Source organism: Lissotriton helveticus, chromosome 2_1, assembly GCF_964261635.1.
Source record: "Lissotriton helveticus chromosome 2_1, aLisHel1.1, whole genome shotgun sequence".
Taxonomy (NCBI): Eukaryota; Metazoa; Chordata; class Amphibia; order Caudata; family Salamandridae; genus Lissotriton; species Lissotriton helveticus.
Genome location: NC_136059.1, coordinates 922,200,290 through 922,224,635, shown reverse-complemented (window position 1 = coordinate 922,224,635; position 24,346 = coordinate 922,200,290). Strand labels below are relative to the sequence as shown.

General features: G+C 44.4%; 1 protein-coding gene across 1 annotated transcript in view; it reads right to left on the bottom strand.

Annotated features, from left to right (window-relative positions):
• The window catches only part of CNTNAP4 (contactin associated protein family member 4), a 1,902,933-nt gene that overhangs the window by 1,638,079 nt on the left and 240,508 nt on the right, over nucleotides 1–24,346 (bottom strand). The window lies entirely within an intron of this gene.

Genomic DNA, 24,346 nt, shown 5'->3' with positions numbered 1-24,346 from the left:
AATGAATAGAGGTCTGTTCAGTGGACGGCCCAGACATGGAGGAGGGTTCTGGAATGTTTAAGGGGTATCAGCGGGCCGGAGAAGAGTCTGAGAAGCAAGGTCAACTCTAACGTCTGAGGCCCAATACAAAGCATCATGGAAAAAGCCTGAAGTTGCACCACGTGAGAGGCGTTTCGCAAGGGGCGTCTCAAATGTTGTTGACTGTTTTGTATTAGGGACAGCACCCCTGGGTGGAGTTAGAGCAGAGACCTGAGGACCCTTTAGAGAGCGGATGGGTAGGCAGAGAGGGGTCATGACTGGAGAACTTTAGGTTTTCACCAAGAGACTTAGAGTGGGTGACTTCCCTTGGGGTCATTCACTGCTGACACCTTTGTTAGGTTGGGATTTGGTTAAGTAGGGATACCATCTAGAACAGGGTAGGGACGCCTAACCTGTGTTTGTTTTCCTCCAATCTAAATGAAGGAGCGATATGCGTCTATGCTGATAGCTTTATTATTTTTAGAACTTGTGTTAGTGATTTCTGTTGCTCGTCTGAGGGCTTTTCGAGAGCACATGTATGTAATTGGACCTGTGTATCTCGTGAATCTCATTCTGAGATGTCTGTATTTGCAGCTCATTATATCTTTACAATAAACTTTTGAAACCTAGAAGTTGTCCGTGATCTTTGAGAGTAGAGTCCTTTATTGGGTGAACTAGCTTGCAGATAGGTGTACTGTTTTCTTCCAAGACAGGCAACAAAGGTTCAGTCGACCAGATCGAGGTTTGGATCAATAGATATAAGGTATCGATCAAAATCTCGCCCTTTCAGTTGGTAGCTATAGAGGATGGTTGCCTTCTTGAGGACGGTGACCTAGGCCAGGTTAGCTTACCCCAAGGCCCCTAGAAATCGATGATCGGAAGAACAGCCCGCAGATGAAGATCCGGATGACGTGAGACAGAAAAAGCAGCAGTATCGGTCGAGAGTGAGTATAAAGGGTTATGCGTGTTAGATTGCGGTGTTTTTGTATTGTATCTATGTTGTAATGTCTGGCGGAGTTGAATGTCTGTAGAGTGACTGTGGAAAAGGTTGTGAGCGCGCGCAACCGGTGGAAATCTTAAGTTCAAGGAGAGCTTAAGTGGTTCGGGTGTATCGGACACCCAGAGTAATTGTCAACTAGTGTGAAGGGGGTCATGAGGTACCATTGATCACCCGAGAGACCGAGATAGGGGGAACGTAAGAGTGAGTGCGTGAGTAACGGACGCCGGTCGGAAGTTACTGTGTGTGTAAGCAACCTATCAGAGAGACGATAGACATCTCGTCAGTTGTGTTGACAATTACAGATAGACTGTGGACGTACAGTCGAGAGAAGTGACCGCTTGGTCGGAAGTAGTCATTTTTCGGTGTATGAATGGGACGCATGCATAACCGGGAGACGAGTTGAGAAAGGAGGGGTGCTGCTGCGAAGCGGAGAAAAGTGACGTCAGGTGGTGTCGCGCAGTGATTGGCTGACCGGCGAAAGACCGCGCTGTGATAGGCCAGCTAGCGAACACGTCAGACAGGGTCGCGACGTGATTGGCCGACAGGAGAAAGACCGCGCTGTGATAGGCCAAGCTAGCAAAGCCGCGACAGGATTGGTGGATTGTCATCAGGAAGTAAACAGAGTAGCGAGGCTGGATTTTGTGCGCATAATTATGAAGTGTTTTAAATGGTTGAAAGCGCTGTTTAAGAAAGAGAAGGGAGGATCGTATGAAGGGGAAGAAGCCCCGCCGGAGGGTACGCCAGCTCGTTATATGGCAGTAAATGTTGGGTTGCATACGATCCTTTGGATATCAGAGTGGAGTAAGATTACTGAAGGAAATGAGGAACTGACGTTCCCGAAGTACGGGACGTTCAGATTAGAGGTGTTACATCGATTGAAATCAGTCATGACCTCAAAGAGACCCTTGCCTAGACCAACCCAGTTCGAAGCCCTTGATGCCTGGCTTAGGGCAGCGCATGAAAGGAATATGAACAGACGACAAGAAAGGGTGAAACGCTCGGTAAGGGCAGTGCAGGATGCCAGGTGGGACGCGGATGCTAAAAGATGGAGAGTGCATAATTTGGAAATAAATAAACTGTACCCAGTGTTAGAGGCGCCAGTAAATAAAAGTCCCCTAGAAGAAGATGATGAAAGCGAAACAGAGGATAGCTTGATAAACAGATTACTGACAGACAGGCCACCCCCGTATAATAGAGCAGGGGGAGAGGTCGAGAATACTGAAGGAGCAAAGGGGGGCAATGCAGGAGAGCATAGACCGCTTCCCAGTTCAGAGTGGGATCCTGAGCCAAAGAAAGAGTTGCTCCAGCCTAGTCAGGTGCAACAGGTAGTCGGTAGGTTTGTGGTACAAAGAGCGCCGGAAACGGAAAGCGCCACATCCTACCCATTACCAGATGCACTACAGGTACCTGTTACCATAGGTCCTATAATATCGATATATGACCAAGAGAGAGCAAAAGGGGAAGAACGGAAACGGAAAGACAGAGAAAGAGCAGAGCAGGCAAGGAGGAACGATACCACTAATTCCCCAAGTCAGATGCCGATACCCAGAGAGTGGAGCACCCCGATGCACACAGCAGGGGACCCAGGGGGAGATCCTGGGGGCCCCAGATGGCCAATGGATCTGAGGGGATCTGGACGAAAATCCTTTCAAGAGCTAAATGAGTACATGAAGCAGTGGGATGAGGCAGTGAAGGCTCAAAAGTGCATCAATGCTGCAGAAGCAGAAAGGGAAAGTCAGGACAGCAGAGCACGGACTCACTGCGGGGCTGGGGAGAGTAGCCCGGAGTGGGACTGTAGAGGGAGTAGGGGAGTCACCCATTGGGCCCGGAGTGGAGGTAGAACAGACCTAGAAAACGGGGGCCCCGGGAGTGAAGGGGTGGCGCGCCCAATACTCAGTGAGGGAGAGAGGAGAGCGCAAGAGTACAGGAACAGCTTTAAGTGTCCACACTGTGTACCTGGCACCAGAGAACTGAATGGGAGTTGTGAGAGGTCGCACCATAGTCCCTGTGATGATAGAAATGAGCGCAGCCCAGGGAATATGGGGAACCAGGAAGGATCGTATCGGATACTGAGCGATACGAGGCAAAGGGAGTGTACCGACCAGAGGGAAAATAACAGAGAGATGTGCGGTGAGAGGAGAGAAGAAGACGAGAGTGGGCAGAGAGAGAGTAGGGATAACAGGCCCGTGTTCCATCACCTTCCAAGATCGGATGGCCGAGCATGGGACCTGGAGAGATGGGAGCAAGGGAGGCCACCCATTAACTCTCCTGAGCCCAAACGCAGAGCTCGAAGTTGGGATGGTAGGGAGACCAGTGAGCCCCCTTCAAAAGACATATTGCGAGCTGAAATAAAAGCCAAGAGACTTGATGTCTCCAGCTTAAGGTCAGATCTGGATGACATGGTAGATGGTACCCTGCCTTTAGAAAGAATGGAAATGTATGAACAGGATGAAATACTGTATATAGCAAAGGACATCACACGAAAGGCGAGAGCAGTCCATGAGAAGTTAGTCGAACTAGCAGGCAAATATATGGTGGACTTGTCAAGAACCAAAGCATTACAGGGTAACCACAGGCTACATTACTCAGATCGAGACCTAGATGAGAGGAGAACGATTGGGCTGAAAACACATATAAGGGAACTGATCACTGGAATAAGGACATGGAGGGCACTAGATAAGTGGGAAGAGAGGTGGTCCAAGAAAGGGACCGGCAGAAGAAGCATGATTGGTATGACACCAGGACAGCAGGGAATAGAAGCTTACCCTTTGCGTGAAGTTGCAAATGGGAACTATGTACATGTCCCTTGGAGTAGGGGAGATTTAGCTGCTTTTACCACTTCTTTCCCCAAGTTACGAGAGAACCCTGTGGAGTGGTACAAGCAAGTCGAGAGGTTTGTAAAAATTTCCAAGGTCCTATGGATAGATCTGAACACGTTGTTTGACATTGTAGTACCAGGCGATCTATGGACAGCATGCAAGGTTAGCGCTGAGTGGCCCACAACGGAGCCAGAGAGAGATGCCAAGACTAATGGGCCGTCCGAGATTGTGATGGCAAAATTCGAGAGAGTGATGACTTGGCTGAAAGAGAAGGTGCCAATGCAAGACATAGATTGGGTCAGAATAGACCGAACAAGACAGGAACCCAAAGAGACAGTTCATGAATATTACGAGAGATTGCTGAAGGCGTTTAAACAGTATAGCGGCTTGGATGTAATGGATCCAAAAGACATAGGGCAATTCGTGTCCAAGTTCGTCCTGGGACTGAGACCGGATATTAGTTTAATGATTCAGCAACACTCGATCTGTTGGCAAAGTAAACCCCTAGACGAAATATTGAGATATGCCAGGTACTGCTGTGATGAGATAGATTCCAAGGCTAAGAAACTAAAAGAAAAGTTGATGGTGGTACAGATGCAAGCAGCCGGGAAGGGGGGACCACAGCAACAGCAGCAAGGGACAGGTACAGGAGGAAAGAAGCAGTACAGTCAGAACAAGGGTAATGAGGAGAGTTCCACCTTTAGACCCAGAATAGACATCGCTACCTTGAAGAAAACGACTAGGTGCCACCAGTGTAACGAGCTGGGGCATTGGAAACGCGAGTGCCCCTACAATGTAGAGATAGGAGAGCAAGAGATAGAGGAGGAAGAGGTCCAGAGCGCACCTACAAGAGGGGTAACGCCATACCAAGGAAAGGTGCTCAAAGGGGGGGGGGCTCCTCCCCGAGCCCAGTTCCCGCAACCTCCTCGAGTAGGGAGTATGGGTAAGACCTATAGACAAATGCCCCTGTTTGTGGAAGGTGAAGAGTGCTATTATGTGGACCCATTAACCGGACAGAGAGTGGAAAGAGAAGACTGCACCCTTGGGGCAGCCTTAGAGGTAGATCAGAGGGGACCCTATGTTGAAGCAGAAGTAGCAGGGTGCCCTACGACATTTCTGGTGGACACAGGAGCCACTAGATCCACGATCAGATCAGCTGCAGTTCCAGACCTGCCCATGTCTGGAGAGACCATACAGGTGGTAGGGGTCGCAAACAGGAGAATAACCAGCCAATTGACAGAACCGGTACAGGTGAAAATAGGGAAGTACAGCGATGAGCACCAATTTGTAGTTTGCGATTCAAGCCCTGTGTGTCTGCTAGGAAGAGACCTGTTGTGTAAATTGAATTGTACTATATACTGTACACCCCAGGGAGTGGAGGTATTGACTAATGATGATGATGCAGATTTCAAAGTTGCAAACTCAAGAATATGTGTGGAGCTGTACCCTACTTTGACAGTAGACGAGCTTCCCTGGGATTTGAGAGAGACAGTGGCATCAGAAGTATGGGATTTCACTGGGGAAGAGATTGGATTGGTCAAAGGGGTGGACCCAGTGAAAATTGTAGTGAAACCGCATGCTGAGTTCCCAAGAACACCCCAGTATAAATTGACTCCAGAAACGATTGCAGGCATAAAACCCGTGATCGAGTCCATGATTAAACAGGGAATACTGAAAGAAATCGTGGGTAGTCCGTGCAACTCCCCGATTATGGGTCTGCAGAAACCAAATGGGAAATTTCGGATAGTGCAGGACCTTCGAAAGATTAATAACATAGTCGTTTCATGTTGTCCAGTGGTACCGAATCCATCAGTGATACTGTTTCAGATTCCATTCCAAGCAGAATGGTTCACTGTGATCGATCTTTGTCAGGCTTTCTTTTCGATCCCTTTGGACGAAGATAGCCATTTTCTTTTCGCATTTAAGCTGGAAAATCGCGTCCTAACATGGTGTCGTATCCCTCAGGGGTATACAGAGAGTCCATCGATCTTTAACCAGCTTCTAAAGAAAAATCTTGAAAGTCTAGTGCTGCCCCAGAAGTCAGTTCTGGTCCAGTACATAGACGACCTCCTTGTGGCGTCAGAAACAGAAGAAGCTTGCAGGGAAGACTCCATTGCTTTGTTAAATCACCTAGCTGCCAATGGGCATAAGGTGTCCCCGGGAAAATTGCAGTACTGCCTGACAGAAGTGCAGTACTTGGGACACAGAATTGAGAAAGGCAAACGAAAGGTGTCACCAGACAGGATAGAGGCGATCATGAAAATGAATGCGCCTAAGACACAGAGAGAGGTCAGGATGTTCCTAGGGATGGTGGGTTATTGCCGACAGTGGATCGTGAACTTTTCACTGAAAGCAAAGCCCTTGCAAAAACTGACGCACAAGGAGGTGAGTGATCCGGTACCATGGGACAAAGACTGTTTGATGGCGTTCCTACAGTTGAGAGAGGACCTGTGTCGTGCTCCGGCATTGGGAATGCCTGATTACAATAAACAATTTTTTCTTTACTGTTGTGAGAGAGAAGGTTGCGCGTTGTCTGTGTTGGTCCAAATCCATGGGAATGCCCGTAGACCAGTTGCTTATTTCTCGGCTACTTTAGACCCAGTAGCCGCAGCGTTGCCCGGATGTCTCAAATCCGTTGCTGCAACGGGTGTCAGCATTGAGAGATGTGAAAATATCGTCATGGGGCACCCGTTAGAGGTGTGCGTTCCACATTCTGTTGAACTATTGATGACCAGGACCAAAACACAGCATCTGACCAACAGTAGGCTCACGCGCTATGAGCAAGTTATTCTTGCTGCAGAGAATGTGACCCTCAAGAGATGCTCTGTTTTGAACCCTGCTACCTTAATGCCACTTCCAAATGATATTGATGATGATGATGAATATACAGACCATGACTGTCTCGATGTGACTGAACTATGCACCAAACCCAGACCCGACATCGTAGATGAGCCACTGACCGACCCAGACGAAGTTTTCTTTGTCGATGGCTCATGTGTAAGAGACGAAGTTGGGCAATTGAGAGCAGCTTATGCTGTTTGTACAATTGAAGGAGTTGTGGAAGCTGGGTGCCTGGAAGGAGTACACTCCGCTCAGGTAGCCGAGATTATTGCCCTGACACGTGCTTGCTTAGCAGGCAATCAAATTCGAGTCACCATATACACCGACAGCCAGTATGGGTATGGGGTAGTTCATGATTACGGGCAGTTATGGTCTCAAAGAGGGTTCATGACTTCTTCAGGCTCTCCCATTCGCAATGGAGAGTTTGTGCGCCTGTTGTTAGAAGCATTGCAATGTCCAGCAAGTATCGCAGTTGTAAAGTGCATCGCACATACCAGAAATGAGGACTTTGTTTCGAAAGGCAATAGATATGCTGATGAAGTTGCGCGGTATTGCGCGGAACAAGGTTACTCTTTCACAGAGGTGGATGTGGGTGGAATAAATGTAAGAACTGAATTAGCCATGATACTGGAAACTGTTGATACTTGGGATGAACTGTCAATCATGCAAGAAAATGCTCCTGATTCTGAAAAAGAAACATGGGAAAGGGCAGGATGTGTAATGGGTGAGACTCATTTTTGGGTCTCAGCAGACGGCAGAGCAGTGTTGCCCAATGAGATGGTGAGTCCAATGGCTAGACTCATACATGGTCCCGTACACTTAGGGAGAGATGCTATGCTGAGAGTGTTTAGACAGACTTGGTACAATCCTAAGTTTAGAATAGCAGCAGAAGCAGTGTGCCAGCGTTGTGTGACCTGCCAGCAGCTGAACGTAGGAAAAAGAACACCAGTTGCACTAAGTCACATAGGAAGGTCTGGAGGTCCATTCAACAGAATGCAGATAGATTTCATTGAAATGCCAAGATGCAACCGCCTCCGCTATGTCCTGGTGGTTGTTTGTGTGTTCTCCAGATGGGTTGAGGCATACCCTACACGTAGGTGCGACACCCTCACAGTGGCTAAGTTACTGCTTAGAGAACTTATCCCTCGTTTCGGGGTGCCGGCCTTTTTGGAATCAGATAGGGGAACACATTTTAACAGCGAGCTTGTGAAGATGATTTGTGTTGCACTAAATATTGATCAAAAGCTACATTGCAGTTACCGACCAGAAGCTTCAGGAATTGTGGAACAAATCAATGGCACGATCAAGTCCAGAATAGCTAAAGTTTGCTCCTCAACGACTCTGAGTTGGCCTGATGCCCTGCCATTAGTTCTCATGAGCCTTCGTAGTACCCCAGACAGAAGAACAGGGTTGTCACCACATGAGGTGTTAATGGGGAGAGCAATGAGGCTGCCATCTATTCCAGCTACTGCACTGTTAAATATCACAGATGATATGATCCTGGACTATTGTAAGGGGCTGTCTGACGCCATGCGTTCTGTGTCCCTTCAGGTGCAGGCTGCAGAGGTTCCAGCGTGCCAGGGCCCTTGCCATGACCTGTATCCTGGGGACTGGGTCCTGGTGAAGAAACATGTGAGAAGAAGCTGCTTGGATATTCGTTGGCGTGGGCCCTACCAGGTCATCCTGATCACAAACACGGCTGTAAAGGTGGGAGGCCTGCCCAATTGGATCCACGCGTCACATACGAAAAGGGTTCCAGCACCTCTGGAAACAGCTCCTCTCTCGGAGGGACGTCCAGCTGAGGACCAAGAAGCCATAGAGGGGGCTAGTCAAGCTGTAGAGGTGCCCGCGGAAGCAGGGAACGAGTCTGACCAAGCTGAGGACGGTCAGTACAACAGCGAAACTGAAGACGCTACAGAAGGAGAAAGTAGCTGGGAGTACGAGTCTGACCCTGACAGGTCTGAAAGAGAGCGAGAACAGACCAGAAGGAGAAGGAGTAGAAGGGCACGTGGAGAAGCAAATTGGCCGCAAAGAAGGAGCTCTAGCCTGAGGTCAACTCCAGAAGCAACCCTTCCTCCGATATCAGAAGACTCAGACCCAGAAGAAGGTGCTCAGGGCGCTGAGGCACCGGACCGAAGAAGGTCAAGAAGAGTGCGTGTGCCTAACAGGAGATACTCCACACCTGAGTGGACATATCTGGCGACAAATGTCTGTGAAACCGGAGACAGGGAGGATCCGAGCGGTGGTGGTGTCCAGTTCTGAGCCCATTATCACCGTGGAAATACGACTGTTGGTACCCGGTGTCGAACAAGAAGGGTCACTAACATTCGTGCTCCCCAGACCTCCCCGCCTCAGCAAGTTAAAACATATGTTTCTTACAGAATTGCAATTCCCCGACTTTGGTACAACGATAACAGCACATGAAGAGCACACTCTTCGCTTGGAAATATTGAACTATGCTATTGAAGCTGCAACCACAAATCTGATAGTTGACTGTTAAAGGATTTTGTAAATAAAGCAAGCAGAAAAAGAAGATTACCTAGCGCCCAGGAAGCAGAGAATTTTAGGGAATCCCTTGAGTTGATGGAGAAGGGCTAGGGTTGTCTTTTTGAACTGTTAAAGGACTTTTTGCGAAAAAAGCTGTCAGCCTCCAGCTGTGTGGATTCTAAAGACAAAAAGGATTTAAAAAAAAAAAAAAAAAAAAAAAAAAAAAAAAGACTGTAAAGGAACGAGAGTAAAGGAACTTTTTGCAAAGATAAAGAGAGAGCTATAGTATCTGACGAAATGGAGGCCGGCACCCCGAACCGCAGAGCTAAATGTATAATAGGTACACTAATAGTAGGAGTGATAATATTAATAGCTTTAGTGGTAACAATTTCTTATGTAAAGGGACATGAAGAAGAGGTAAAGGTAACTGATGTGAGTTCTGTAGTAACGCTTACACCTATTGTTGCTGGTGAGAAAAGGGAAAACACTCAAGAGAAAGCGTTATTGGCTGCAGAAGCCCGCAGGTTACATGTAGACGAGTCCCAAGGAGACTTTAGGTCAAATGCTTATGCTAAACTTTTATATGAATACGTGGATGCCATGGAGGTTAAGGATTGCTACGTCTGCATGCAGTTGCCGGCGTCTGTAGATGAAGGAATTCGCTATCATCACCTCCCTCTGACATATGGCATTACATGTAGCTTATTGCTTAGTATATTTTATGAGAGAGATAGTTTTGAATACTATTTCTCAAATTATGATTCAGTGTTGCCAGAAGTCCCAAATTATAAGCAGATGAACAAATGGGATTACTGGAAGAGTGAAGACAGATTGGCCAAGTTCTTCATTCCTTGGATTACCTTAGATACTTCACATGCCCGTAGAAATAATCTGACATGCAAGGTGTCAGAAGTCGAGAAAAAGTTCATAGGGCAGGTGGATGATCGTTACAGGAGACAAAAGATTTTGAAAAAATCAGGACAAGGGAAATTAGATTGGACCGAGGAAGAGAAGTCACATAAGAGAAAGGGTAGTAGTGGTCCAATAGCTTTAGATAAAGCGCAGAGAGGAAAGCTATGTCTTCACCGAGCCAAAACGTATTATGAAAATGTATACGTGGGTGAAGTTGACTGTGAACATGCTTTTAATTTAGAGTACTACACTAAGGATTTTCTGAAGGGAATGCAAGTGATTCCAAATGTGTATTTTGTATGTGGAAGAAATGCTTACGTGAGACTACCTGACAACTGGTATGGATCATGTTACTTGGCAATTGTCTTCCCCAAAATATATCATGCACAAGACTTAGTGATCATTGAGGGTCAGACATCATCGAGGGGAAGGAGAGATGTAGGTGATGCCGAAATGGTTGGAGATGTCTTTGGAGCTATGTTCCCTCTTTTGGGAATAATCCTTAATGATGTTAAAATTAGACGATTGGCAACAGTTGTCGACAGGTTGTCTGCCAGCACTGCTCAGTCCTTAATGCTGGTAGAAGGAGAGATGCAATCGATAAGGGCTATGGTTCTTCAAAATCGGCTTGCATTAGATGTCTTATTAGCAAAAGAGGGCGGAGTCTGTAAGGCTTTGAAGGTCCAGGAATGTTGCACTTACATTCCAGACCTTTCGAAACCCCTTGAGAAGGTTATTAAGAACATAACTAATATACACAAGGAGATCGAAGACTTGAGTAGAGAAAATGTCTGGGAAAAGGTGGGCCACGGAATGAGTACAGTTGGAGGGTGGTTTTCCACCTTAGGAAAAAGCTTTATTTGGTATATCCTAAAGCCTATCATCATAATATTGATCTGTGGGATAATATTGTGGGGATTGGTGAGGGTATTCAAATGGTACAGAGCAAGAAGGTTAGAAAGGGCCCAAAGAGAACAGTTGCAGAGATTGGCTGCCATACAAGATAATCAGTACAGGAGTCTGAGAGCTCTGGAAGCGCAGAGAATGCCAGCAATAACTGCAGTTTAAATGTTAGTGATGACCCCGAGAGGTCATCAAAGGGGGGAACTGAGAGAGCGCAAACTGATTTAATTGTATGAGTACATCACACTTACCTGTAGTAAGCACAAAACATGAAGAGAAATGCCATGAGTGCTAATAGTATCTGAAATTATATTCTAAATGTATAGCTAATATAGAGATTTAAGTAGAAGTGGAACTAATACAGAAATGTGTGACATTATATGACTTTATTAGATGTGATTAATTTTTTTGAATCCATGTCGTGAAGCTGCTAAAACATAAGGTGGTATGTGGTTAAGAGCAGAACGTGGTAGGCCTCAGGGCCAGAGCTGGAGCTAAAAGGGAAGGTGTTTCTTTTCACGACACAGATTGTTTTAACGTTTTGGTCATTGCATTAATGGGCCAGGATTTATAAAAATGTTTACTGAATAATAAGATAAGAGTATTAACATGCTTTAATTAAATGAAGAAGTTGAATGCTATAATCATAATGAGAAATATTGTAGGCCTGAAATGTTTTAGCATTGATTTACACGTACATGTCTGGGCTGAGAAATGTTGCAAGCCTTTTTAGAAGTCTATGAGAGTTGGGTTCTTGGCGGCAGATATCTGTCTGCAACAGGAAAGGGGGGATCCAATTATAAATGAATGAATAGAGGTCTGTTCAGTGGACGGCCCAGACATGGAGGAGGGTTCTGGAATGTTTAAGGGGTATCAGCGGGCCGGAGAAGAGTCTGAGAAGCAAGGTCAACTCTAACGTCTGAGGCCCAATACAAAGCATCATGGAAAAAGCCTGAAGTTGCACCACGTGAGAGGCGTTTCGCAAGGGGCGTCTCAAATGTTGTTGACTGTTTTGTATTAGGGACAGCACCCCTGGGTGGAGTTAGAGCAGAGACCTGAGGACCCTTTAGAGAGCGGATGGGTAGGCAGAGAGGGGTCATGACTGGAGAACTTTAGGTTTTCACCAAGAGACTTAGAGTGGGTGACTTCCCTTGGGGTCATTCACTGCTGACACCTTTGTTAGGTTGGGATTTGGTTAAGTAGGGATACCATCTAGAACAGGGTAGGGACGCCTAACCTGTGTTTGTTTTCCTCCAATCTAAATGAAGGAGCGATATGCGTCTATGCTGATAGCTTTATTATTTTTAGAACTTGTGTTAGTGATTTCTGTTGCTCGTCTGAGGGCTTTTCGAGAGCACATGTATGTAATTGGACCTGTGTATCTCGTGAATCTCATTCTGAGATGTCTGTATTTGCAGCTCATTATATCTTTACAATAAACTTTTGAAACCTAGAAGTTGTCCGTGATCTTTGAGAGTAGAGTCCTTTATTGGGTGAACTAGCTTGCAGATAGGTGTACTGTTTTCTTCCAAGACAGGCAACAAAGGTTCAGTCGACCAGATCGAGGTTTGGATCAATAGATATAAGGTATCGATCAAAATCTCGCCCTTTCACGATCGCAGAAACATAATCCTGTTACAACATGCTATTTGATCATCTTGCACACACATTTGTGGTTGATTTCAGAGTTATGAAGATATTTTGGAATGATGTTAATTTACTACTTCCTACTTTCTTTGCGGTTGTACAATCACTTTGTATAATTATATGCATAGCCTGCACTTATTCAGACATTTGACCAGCACTCATTACAATCACAAATACATTTTGCGATGCAGCGCGCGCAACGAAAATTGTTTTATGTATTTAATTGTTTACTTACCTCCGTTCATCCTTATTCCGGTGTTTACTACCCCCCACCCTGCCCCCTCCCCGGACCCGCCTCACTGCCCCACGGAACTCCCTCCACGGGCCGCTACTGCTGGGGGGCACTACTTAAGGGTTACGGCCACTCCAACAGAAGCCAGCTGCAGGGGCCAGAGCAGCTCCAGTAGGGACTTGTCAGCTGGGAATTTGCAGGGAGAGATACCTATGGAAGCTTTTTGTGTCCCTGTAGCTCAAACAGGAAGTCAGCCAATGGACCCTTGGAGTCCCTTCTAGGGTCCATCTCAGATTCTTCTCAGGTCCATAAGTGTTCTGAGGACTGTGGATTCCACATGTCTACCTAGTACCAGCCTGCTGTGAAAGGCAATCCTCTCTCCACCCCCAAAACCAGTTCAGGTCGGTTCCTCCTCTACCACTAGTTTTGGAGCCAGCATAAATAGAGACACAAAAGGGAGGCTGCCCTAACTGTGAGTGAGCTTCATCAGCCACTGACATGGTAGGGACTGGTTACCGCTCCCAGGCCATCTTGCCATGGGAGGGGACCCTCTCCCCACACACCCTGATAACTTTTTACACTGTCTGTGGGCAATACACATCTCACTATAGGGAAACCATCAGGGGTCAAATGACAGCTGGACAATGGCAGAAAAGGCTTTTAGATTTTGCAAGGAAAATACAACTCCCCAAAAGTCTAAATTCCAGAATAGTAATGTAAATTATGGCTTGACATTTAAGTTGGATTTTAAATGACTGAATTTTGCACCTAAAATGTAATATTGTAAACTAGCAAAAACGTTTGGGAAAACGAGCATTGCCATAGTGAAAACCAACTCTGTGGGTTTTCACGGCCAGGTCATGTAAACCATTGAATATATATACTCAACTTTTAAAAGCCATGCACCCTGCTGTCTAGTCTTTAAAGGCCTACGTTAGGGGTGACCTATAAGAATAAAAAAGGAAAGTTTAGGACTGGCAAGAGGTTATTTTTGCTAGATTGCAATGGCAGTTTAAAAATGTACAACCAATTGTCAGCCTGAAGACACGTTTTAAAGTACTTTTTCAGTGGGTGGCTCATTGAGTGCTGCAGCCCACTAACAGCATTTAATTTGCAGACCTAGGGTACAGGTAGTAACATATACTAGGGATTTCTAAGTAAATGAAATGTACCAATTAGGTGTATGCCGTCTTTTGCATGTTTATAAGTAGAATGCAAATGCACTTTTTCCCTGGTTATCAGAGTTAAAGTGTGCAGAGTCCAATGGCCAATGACAACGGGTTCAGTAAAAGAAAGCAACATATGGGGAGAATACCATGCAAAAGTGGTAATTTGCAACACATGTTGAAAGTAGAATTTCATAAGGTTAGAGTAATAAACTTGTTTTGAAAGTTTAGTATGTGCTGCCAGAAAGCAAACTGGTTTAGAACTGATTTGGCCAGTAGAAGTGCCTCAGTGACATTTCAGAATTATTATTAATGAGTCTCCTCCTTTAGGACAATAGGTGTGCTTCTGTGAGATGGAAGGCTGTGGCGATGCCCACAGTGATCAATTATCACAGATTAGCCACCTGAGAGGGGGCAAGGAACAGAAAGGACAACCTTAATTGCTACTTCTTCTTATATTCCGAATGGGGCTCAATGGAACTTAAACCATACATGCTCCCAGCAAAAGGAAAACTATACCAGCAAGGGCCGAGGAGGGAAGGATACTGTTTCTTCATAGGGCAGTGCCTACAAGAAGGGACAAGGCTTCTACAGTATGAGGAAGACTTGGGTCAATTCTAATGAGAAACCTTGAAAAAGTAATCTGCGAAAGGAAGTGCAAGAAGTTAGGTGTAAGAAATTCCCCTACCCCTAGTAGTGCACAGAGTAAGAATGCCACCTTACCACCATCTCCCATAGAACATGCCTGGATTTGTGAAGAAACATCTGAAAGAAAATTCTGACTGCCTGCTGGAGAAAGAAGACTCAGAAACTCCTGACTCCTACCAGAAACCATCAACCCAGAAGATATCTGATTGAGTCAATTGATTGGCCTCTAGCTACTGCCACAGAGCCATAAAAGGCAGAATTACTACTTTGTCTGAGGCCCAGCTGACTACTTGAGACGGGACCCTGAGAGAGCCCTGGCTAGAACAAGATTTGAGAGGTTCTGTAGCATTTGAAAGACAGGATACTCTGTCACATGTGTGGATAAACATACCCTGTACACTAAACTGACACTCCATCTGTTTTATTTCTCACATAGCGCTGCACAGAGTTACAAAAATGCACTTGCAAAAAGTCACACTGCAACTGCCCAAAGACAAGCATCAGGGGTGCACATGTATGTCAAGCATTGCATTTACTAGGTTAGTAAAGGCCAAGATTACATTTGTCTATTACAGGATACACATTGAAAACACTAAAATATACCTTCCATGTGATCAAAGGCATAACGACACACAGTGAAACAAGCAATATTATACACTCAAAATCAATGGCAACAGGAAAAGGATACAGAAATCTGTAAAAGTAATGTATAATACCACCACAGACCTTACGAAATATTGAAGGAAACACTACAACAATACATGTAGATATAGATTATGAAGTGAATATTACAAGTAATTACAGTAATGTCACGCCAGTCAGTATAGTGCCACCTGATGGCATCTTTTAATACCAACAGCCAACTATAAGGATTACTGCTGGTACAAACACTAACGTCAAATGGACCTGCAATGACAGCACTACAAACACATCATTCCAGCAGACAACATTTGCATCCGCAAACAAGAGAACCCACCGATCGAGTGTAAGGCCAGTTCAGGAACCATCCAACACAAAGGGGGGCACATGTGTTTCTAATTCTTAGATAAATTCATAGTACACAATTCTTACACTGCATACTTCTGTACCCTCATGCTGTTTAAAAAACTCAACATCAATTACATCACATATTGCAAAATTTCTATATCATGCCTCATCCTTAATAAGTTGAACGAAAACATAGTGTGCAAGTACAAGTTTGATGCCTTAAATGAGAAAACTGCAAAAAAGCACGGCTGTGGCAAAAACGCGGCTTCTCGTGCAGCAAAGTATGCGTAAATTTGAATGCTCAAAGACAAATTTACGCATACTTTGCCCCTCGAGACGCCGCGTATTTGGCACAACAGCCATTTAATATATATTTAATATTTTCTTTTGGTCCTTGGAATGCAAGGTGACGTCTTGTGTGGAGTTCTCATTTGAGCCAGCCTGACATTTCCTGCTCCTGTTGAATACAACTAGTAACAGTTTGATCGCCCTGGCGAAGTTCTTGTCTAAAAGAACAAAACGCATTGGCTGCTTGGTGCTTTGTTTAAAATAAAAGGAAGAATAAAGAAATCTCAAATATTTCCAACACTGGATGGACACTTAATCATTGTCTTTTGGATATTTGGCTTGGTGGTGCAGCCCACAGTTGGAAAAAACTTCAGAATTAGTGTCCACCAACCATAGTACACAGGAAGGACACACTAAAGAAAACAGTTCAGATCTCTGGAAATGGCTGACAACCAAAGAAGTAATACATGACGATGCAGTACCATTTCTGAAAAACAAAGATAACCATGGAAAATTTCTCAAACTGAGGGCATTTACAGACAATTCTGTGCCCAAGCACAACACAATCGGAGTGCTTCATAAGTTTAAACATAAAAAACGAGCATGCTAGTCAAAGGATGCTTATGCAGAAATGAAAACTTATTGCGATTACAGCACCTGAAATTTCACAGATTGGAATGAATTTGTGCCACAGGGACACCTAAAGCAGCAAACTGGAGGTGTCTACAGAAAAGACACAGGTAAAGAAGGTGAAAAAGGGCAAACAGTACAAAATACATATTTTTTTATGGTTACTGACTTACAGTGGTGGGTAGGACACATACAATAGTTCAATCTTTTCTTGGTACAAGGTAATAAAAACCATCACAATATTACCACACACATAAAAGTTTGTAATCATATAATATGTAGTTGATAATGCATAATTGCCGTCTTAAAAAGTACTCATAAAAGGAACAACATGAACCTGCAAAGGCTTCACTGTAGTGCAGTGTTGTGATTGGTCTGAGCACCATGGTTCGGTGCTAAGACAGGGACTTGGAGCTTGGGCTTGTTCTCCATGCAGGCTGCAATGCAGCCTGTGTGGAGAACATGCAAAGTGCGCATGACGATTTGGCCAGCCTGAGACGGCCAGCCAAAGTGTCATGCACACTGATAACACTCCCTGTGGCTGCCTGTTATCCCCCTAGCTATGCTCCCAAGACACAGGGGCACAAAATAAAATGATTATAAACCACGGTTTATTATCATTTTAGTTTTTTTTCTTTACTGCTGGAAGGGGTGGCGATGCTCCTCTGCCATAGCATAGGAGCCGCCGCTACTTAATGCTACGCTTAGATCTGCAGGATTTTCAGGTCCCTTAAATGTCTAAGGTAATCTTTTGAGCCTATGTCACCCCTCCAAGTTCTACAGCAGTTGGGCATCAAACTTCATGGAGTTGCCTTCTGGCCCACAAATATCATGATACACATCCTTTGGCTTCAAGATTATTATAGCCGGCCTTGTGGGTGAGGAATCCTCCTCCACCCCTACTGTCAGCTACTTCAAAGAACATGAAGGTTAAGTGATTAAATGCCATGGGATGCATTAGATGAAAGAGTTTTACTCATCCTTCATTTGTGAGAAAGACTCAGCTGTCATCTGAAATCAAAATGGCTCTATTCTGGGAAGCCTTCCAAGAAGGCAGAACAGCATTACATTTTTTTGTACTACAAATTTACATAAATTGACTAGAATTGATAATAGATAATTTCCCATCAAAGTGCAAATGGAAATGCTCCACAAAAATTCTAATTTAGAATTAGGAGGTACAAATATGCAAGATTACATATAGACTAGGAAAAGTTTCTTTAACTTTGTATTAAAGACACTGCATTTTTATATGGGCTCTATAATTTTATCAACATTCATGAACGTTTTATCCCAACATATATGCCCCAAATCCTCAGCTGGGGTCAAACAAATCCTCTGAAAAAACCTGGGTGCATAGCAGAAGGCAGATGGCGCTGCCCATTTTATTATAATTGGGCGAGCCTCTAACATAATTGTTAATGTAACTGTTAGCCTGTGCAAAAAAAAAAACCAATAATGTAAGCTGCAACTGCATGACTTTAGAGCAATGTATAATTGGAGATGCAAAAAGGCAAGCTGCATGGCTAGTAACTATTGGCATCCATTATGAAGTTCATTATGTTATGCATTATGGTAGGAACAGATGCTCTACTAAAGTAGGCAATATACATTTGTTTCTGGTCCCTGGTATAAACACAGATAATATTACCCATCAACTGTGACTATAGCTCACTCAAGTTCTGAAATCTAAATTCCTCCTGGCACTTCTGAAAATCCTTGAACTTTATTATGTGTAAACTATGGCATCAGTAATGTCCTGACTGTTTTCTCATACTGGTCTATTTGATATGATGAAAATCTAAATATTATTTTAACAGTTATAAAAGTAATAATGAACGTTTGACACATCCTGTGATTTTTAATTTCTACACCTGCATCAAATATTTTAAAAATCACAACTCACTTGCATTTAATTTTTTTTAAGTCTCCACATTGTTACTTGAGGTGAGTATTCCTGATGCTAATTTGTATATTTGGTAACTGCCATTCCAGAACGGTTAATTATTCTCTTTAGACTCAAAGACTAAAAATACCAATGACACTACACAAGCCTTCCCAGCGTTTTATTCATTACTTATCATGAAGATGTAAAACTCAGTTCCTCTTCTTGTCCTTTCCTTAAATGCGTTTTAATGGCATTCCATTATTTAATGTTAATTTAATATTTTCGCTTAATGTTAAATATGGTGTCAGCTGACTAACTGCTGGTTTTACATTTGAGTACAACAACACATAAAGTGTCATTCAGAAGGTAGTGCCCCTCAAGCACAACCCTCCTTTGAGCTAAAATATCGATCTAATTAAGTGGCAATCTTCGCATCCTATAAAAACTATGTGAAGTATCAGATGCGAAACAGAGGAAATTCTAACAAACACTATGGGGCATATTATCAAGACAGGCAATAAAGTTATTGTCGCTTTAGCGGCAGAAAACTGCTGCTAAAACGGCGATAAATGGGTGATGGAAATTGCCCTTTTTGCAGGGTTACCCCCAAACTTTTTGCTCCTTCCTCCCTTGTTTTCCCTGACCTGTGGCTGTTGGCAATAGGACTCTGGGCACTTGACCACTGCTGACCAGTGCTAAAGTGCATATGCTCTCTGTGTGAATTGTTATTGTAATTGGTTATCCAAGAAGTCCCTAGTAAAGTGCACTAAATGTGCCAGGGCTGGTGATACAAATGCTACTAGTGGGCCTGCAGCACTGATTGTGGCACCCACATAAGTAGCCCTAAAATGGTGTTTCAGGCCTGCCGCAGTGCCTGTGTGCAGTCTGTGAACTGCCATGTCCTCCTGGTCAGTGTTCCCACTGACCAGGCCTAACCCTTCCCTTTCTGTGCACATTGGTCACCCCTATGGAAGGCCCAAGGTACCCCCTTGGGCAGGGTGCAGTGTATGTGAAAGGTAGAGCATGTACTAGTGCAGGTGACATGCTCTTGTAGTGAATGACAGCCATTTTCGTTTTTCACTATTGTATGGCTACCTTGCCCATAGGCTATCATGGGGAATGATGGCTACAGTGGCTACCAGCATATCTTCCCATAGGAGCAACTCAGAATTGAATAAATAATACACCTTTTGGGAAAGTGGTTTTTAAATCCTGTGTTTGCAAGCGGCGCTTTTAGAAAGTGGCTGCTTTCTTGTCTGTCCGTTCTGTGTGCCTTTAGCTGTTTGTGAATTGACTGTCTGGTTTGTGAGTGACAGGGCTGGGGGATTCCAGGACAGAATCAGTCCGCCCAGTGGTGAATAGAGAGATCTGCATCTAGATGGGACGGAGGAGTTGCACCTGGGACCTGAATAGGACTGTGCCTGCCCCCCACAGTGCTGGCTCCACCCCCTGTGGTGCGTCTGATGTCTCTGCCCTGCACTGTGAAAGGAGAGAAGGAATCATGTCAATAAAGTGCTCCAGGGCTGTGCTTTTCCTCCACAATGCTGGCTCCACCTTCTGTGTGGTGTCTGATGTTTCTGCTCTGCAGTGTGAAAGGAAAGAAGGAGTCATGTAAACAGAGTGCTCCAGAACTGGTTCAGACCGGGCTCAGAGCCCTCCTGCACAAAGGGGACAAAGACTTTTTGGGGTATAAGTACAGGACCCCAGACTACAGAAATTTAGATCATCCTGGAATCAAGAAGGAACCTCTTCCAAGGAGAAAGCTGGAAGACTGAAGAAGAAAGACTGTCCTGCTGTTGCTTTGCTGGACTGACCTGCAGTTGCTTTGCTGCCAAGGAGAGGGGAAGGACTTTGCTTTTTGCTGTGTCCCTTTGCTTGAAGAAATCTCCAAGGGCCTGAAGAAGAGCTGGATCCCTGTAAAGAAGTCCCAGGTACAAAAGAACTTCACCCCCAGCTTCCCTGAACTCTGCTGAGAGAGTTCTGACCTTCCTAGAGTGCTTGGACCAGTTGTGGTGCCTCTGGAAGTTGTACCTGTGTTGGGAAGCTGGAAACCAAGATTTAAAGAACTTTCTGCAAAGTTTATCGCATCGCTCGCTTGCGGATCACATCCCCGTCAGTGCGAGGAAATTCCAGTCGCTACGAAGGCCAAGATCGTCGCAGCGCCTGCTGCCGCTGCTAGAGTCATTGCATCCTTCATTTGTGGGACGCACCAGTCCGGTGTGGGAAGATTACCATCGCTGCGAGTATCGTTGCAGAGCCTGTCGTCACTGGGTGAGATCGCCGCACCGCTTGCTTGCGGACCGCATCACGTCGCTGCACCGGAGATCGTCGCCGCCCCGAAGATCATTGCATTGTACCTTTTGCGAGCCGCTTCCCCCGGAACCTGTACATCGGAATCCACGCAAGGTATCGCATCCCTCCCTATACAGACCAGAGTCATCGCAACACGCCCGCTACGTCCAGTGGGGTTGTTACATCGCCTCCCCAGGGTCTCAGGAGTGACTCATTGCTTGCTTTTCAACGCTACAGCTTTCACTTGGAACGTTTGTCGCATATAATGGTACTGTTGGCTAAAATGTGACGCAACTGTGCATTATTTTAATGCAACCTTAAGAACTCTTTTTGAAGCCATATTCTTGAACTGTGTATGTGGGATTTTTGTCGTTTAGGTCTGGTGTAGTTTAGATTAAAATACCTTTATTTTTCTAAACTGTTGTGGAGTCAGTTTGTGATGTTTTCACTGTGTTACTGTGAGTGTTGGTACAAATACTTAGCACATTGCCTTTCATAGGCCTGACTGCTCATGCCAAGCTACCAAGGGGGTGAGCAGGAGTTATCTAAAGAGTGTTTCCTCCTTACCCTGACTAGAAGCAAGGGTCCCTACTTGGATAGTGGTACCTACCTCTGCCAACTAGAGACCCCCAGTTCTGAAAATGGGCTTGATAATGTGCTCTATGGAATTCCAATTGAAGCCCATGTTAGATGTGAAGGACATCTAACGTGGGCTTCAATTGGAATTCCATAGAGCATATAATTAAGCTCATTATCGCCGTTTTAGCAGCAGTTTTCTACCGCTAAAGCGGCGATAATTTTATCGCCTGTCTTGATATGAGACGTCTTGCTGCCACCGAAAATACTCATTTGACACAATTGTAAACTAGTCCCAAAGAACTGCTGTCACAACCCCCTCATGCTCTCTATGTGTAGTGGGCCTGATGCGCAGGGCTCATGTTAGGCTTTGATGCTTTATGCGCACTAAAATTCCATGCCCATGTTTCCCCAAGCTCCCTCATTCCATTACGCCTGAGCTTGCAAGCATTCTCTGATCACATGGCTTGCCTTGCTCCACTGTTACTAAGGTCTTGGTTTGTTTTTTCCTTGTGCACGTTGAGACAAAATGAAACGTTCATTTCTTGTTGATTGATTCCATTTGATAGTTTTCACCTGCTCTTCCTGTAGGTTTAAGGCCAGTCTACGAACACTTGTTTCCTTCAGGAGTCTTGGGGAACTTTTCAGATAGACACATGTGCCTCGTGCCACACGGCATCCATCTGTATCCATCGGACCCTGAGCATGTTATTTGAACATCCTCCAAACCCAAGCCCCTTGTTTGGCCTACGCTCCCTGTGGAATGGGCTTCCTTCCTACCCACTCACTTGAAGAATCAAGCAGACCTGGGCAGCGGTCTTCTTGGCTGCAGTTCAAAGTTCCTCTGCAGATTCCTATGGCTCCAGCTCCCTCGATGCATCCTCCATCTCCACCTTCTGTTCAGCTACTCCAGTTCCTCTGTGACTTCCTGAGTCAAGACCTTCTTCAGACTTAGGACAAGTTTTAATCTTGGGCTAAGTACTTGATATCAGGTTATTTCACACTGTCCTTTAATAGTAGTAAGCAGGCCGGGGAATTGGCATCTCTAAGACTATAGACTAGTGTTCACGCTTTCTCTCAGTGATTTTCCTCCAGTTCCTTGATTGTTCCTGCTCTGGTCACTTCCTGCAATCTAGACCTTAAACTGTGTTTATTCAAAGACTAGAGACTTTCCTTTGTTTTTCCCCGATGAGCAGTAGTGTCGAGAGAACTTTCCTCAGGGCGCTTGATTCCTCTATGAACCTTGCACCGAGATCTATGTTCTGAATGTTTCCTTGGGAGTGCTAATAACTACAATCTGTATTTCAAGTTATTCCTTGGGAGCGAATAGCTCCATTCTGTGGTTCTGGTTATTCTGTTTCCTTGCGGTGTTTCTGAAAGAGACTGTAAGTGTATGTCACTGAAGTTCTTGCAAATTCATTGCTGGAAGGTGCCTCTAGTGTATTGATTTTTCAAAAAGGGGAGAGTATGGCCCATGCGGACAGAGGTGGGGTAAGGGCCCATTAACTTTACACGAAAAGGAAGAACCCGCACCTCTATGAATTTCCCACCATATATTTTATAGGGATGAAAAAAAGATAAGCACTATTTAATGTGTTTACCTTGGCGATTATTTGCGCCAGTTTTATTCATCAATTTTCAAAAAAGGAAAACATGTCACTATAGTCAAGAGAAATCTCAAAGCCTTAAACGTAAAGGCCATTTAGTGTCCAATATTTACAATGAAAGATTCAATATTTACAATGCAAAAATGTGGTTTAAACAGAAAATTAACAAAACATACATAAATTGTGCAAATGTGCAAAAATAGTACACAACTGTCCTTATGTGATATCATTTCACACATAAAACAAGGGGAAGAATTATCCATAACATTTTTTATGAACCAACAGTTTTTTTGAGATGTAATATTTGGCAAAAAAGGAGATTTTTAGTGGTTCTCCAAAAACCAACACGACAACCTCTCGGTAGAAATGTTGATAGGCGTTTAAATCATAAACAAATTTAAATGTGTACAGGACAGGATCAAGTCCTGTACACATTTAAATTTGTTTATGATTTAAACGCCTATCAACATTTCTACCGAGAGGTTGTCGTGTTGGTTTTTGGAGAACCACTAAAAATCTCCTTTTTTGCCAAATATTACATCTCAAAAAAACTGTTGGTTCATAAAAAATGTTATGGATAATTCTTCCCCTTGTTTTATGTGTGAAATGATATCACATAAGGACAGTTGTGTACTATTTTTGCACATTTGCACAATTTATGTATGTTTTGTTAATTTTCTGTTTAAACCACATTTTTGCATTGTAAATATTGAATCTTTCATTGTAAATATTGGACACTAAATGGCCTTTACGTTTAAGGCTTTGAGATTTCTCTTGACTATAGTGACATGTTTTCCTTTTTTGAAAATTGATGAATAAAACTGGCGCAAATAATCGCCAAGGTAAACACATTAAATAGTGCTTATCTTTTTTTCATCCCTATAAAATATATGGTGGGAAATTCATAGAGGTGCGGGTTCTTCCTTTTCGTGTAAAATCTAGTGTATTGATGGCATTGCCTCTTGTTGTTTCGAGTGCATTGCATCTTCACAAAATTAGAGGTCATGGTCCTGTGCACATCAATCTAGCAGACTCAGAGGGTCTCCAGTTAATGCTCTGCGCACAGTTGCTAACCCAAACCAGTCCGTGGAGTCTCTCTTTTCCTTTTTTTGTCCCAACCTCTCTTCCCATGAAGGGCCATGCTTTGTTGAGGGAGAAATAATTCATTGTACGGGCCTGGCCCTGCAGAGATAGGAGGTCCAGCATCAGTTCCAGTATTGTCTCCACTGTTAGAACCAGGAGAGTGCATGGCAACTGCTAATTCACTGAACCTTTAAATGCCCTATCTTAGCAAAGAAATCAAGAGGAAGGCAGGTAAGCGAGGGTGTAAGCTACCATGAATACGCAGAACATCCAATTTTACCGAGCTCTCTAGCTTCAGCAGAATGTGCTTAATGAGAGAAGG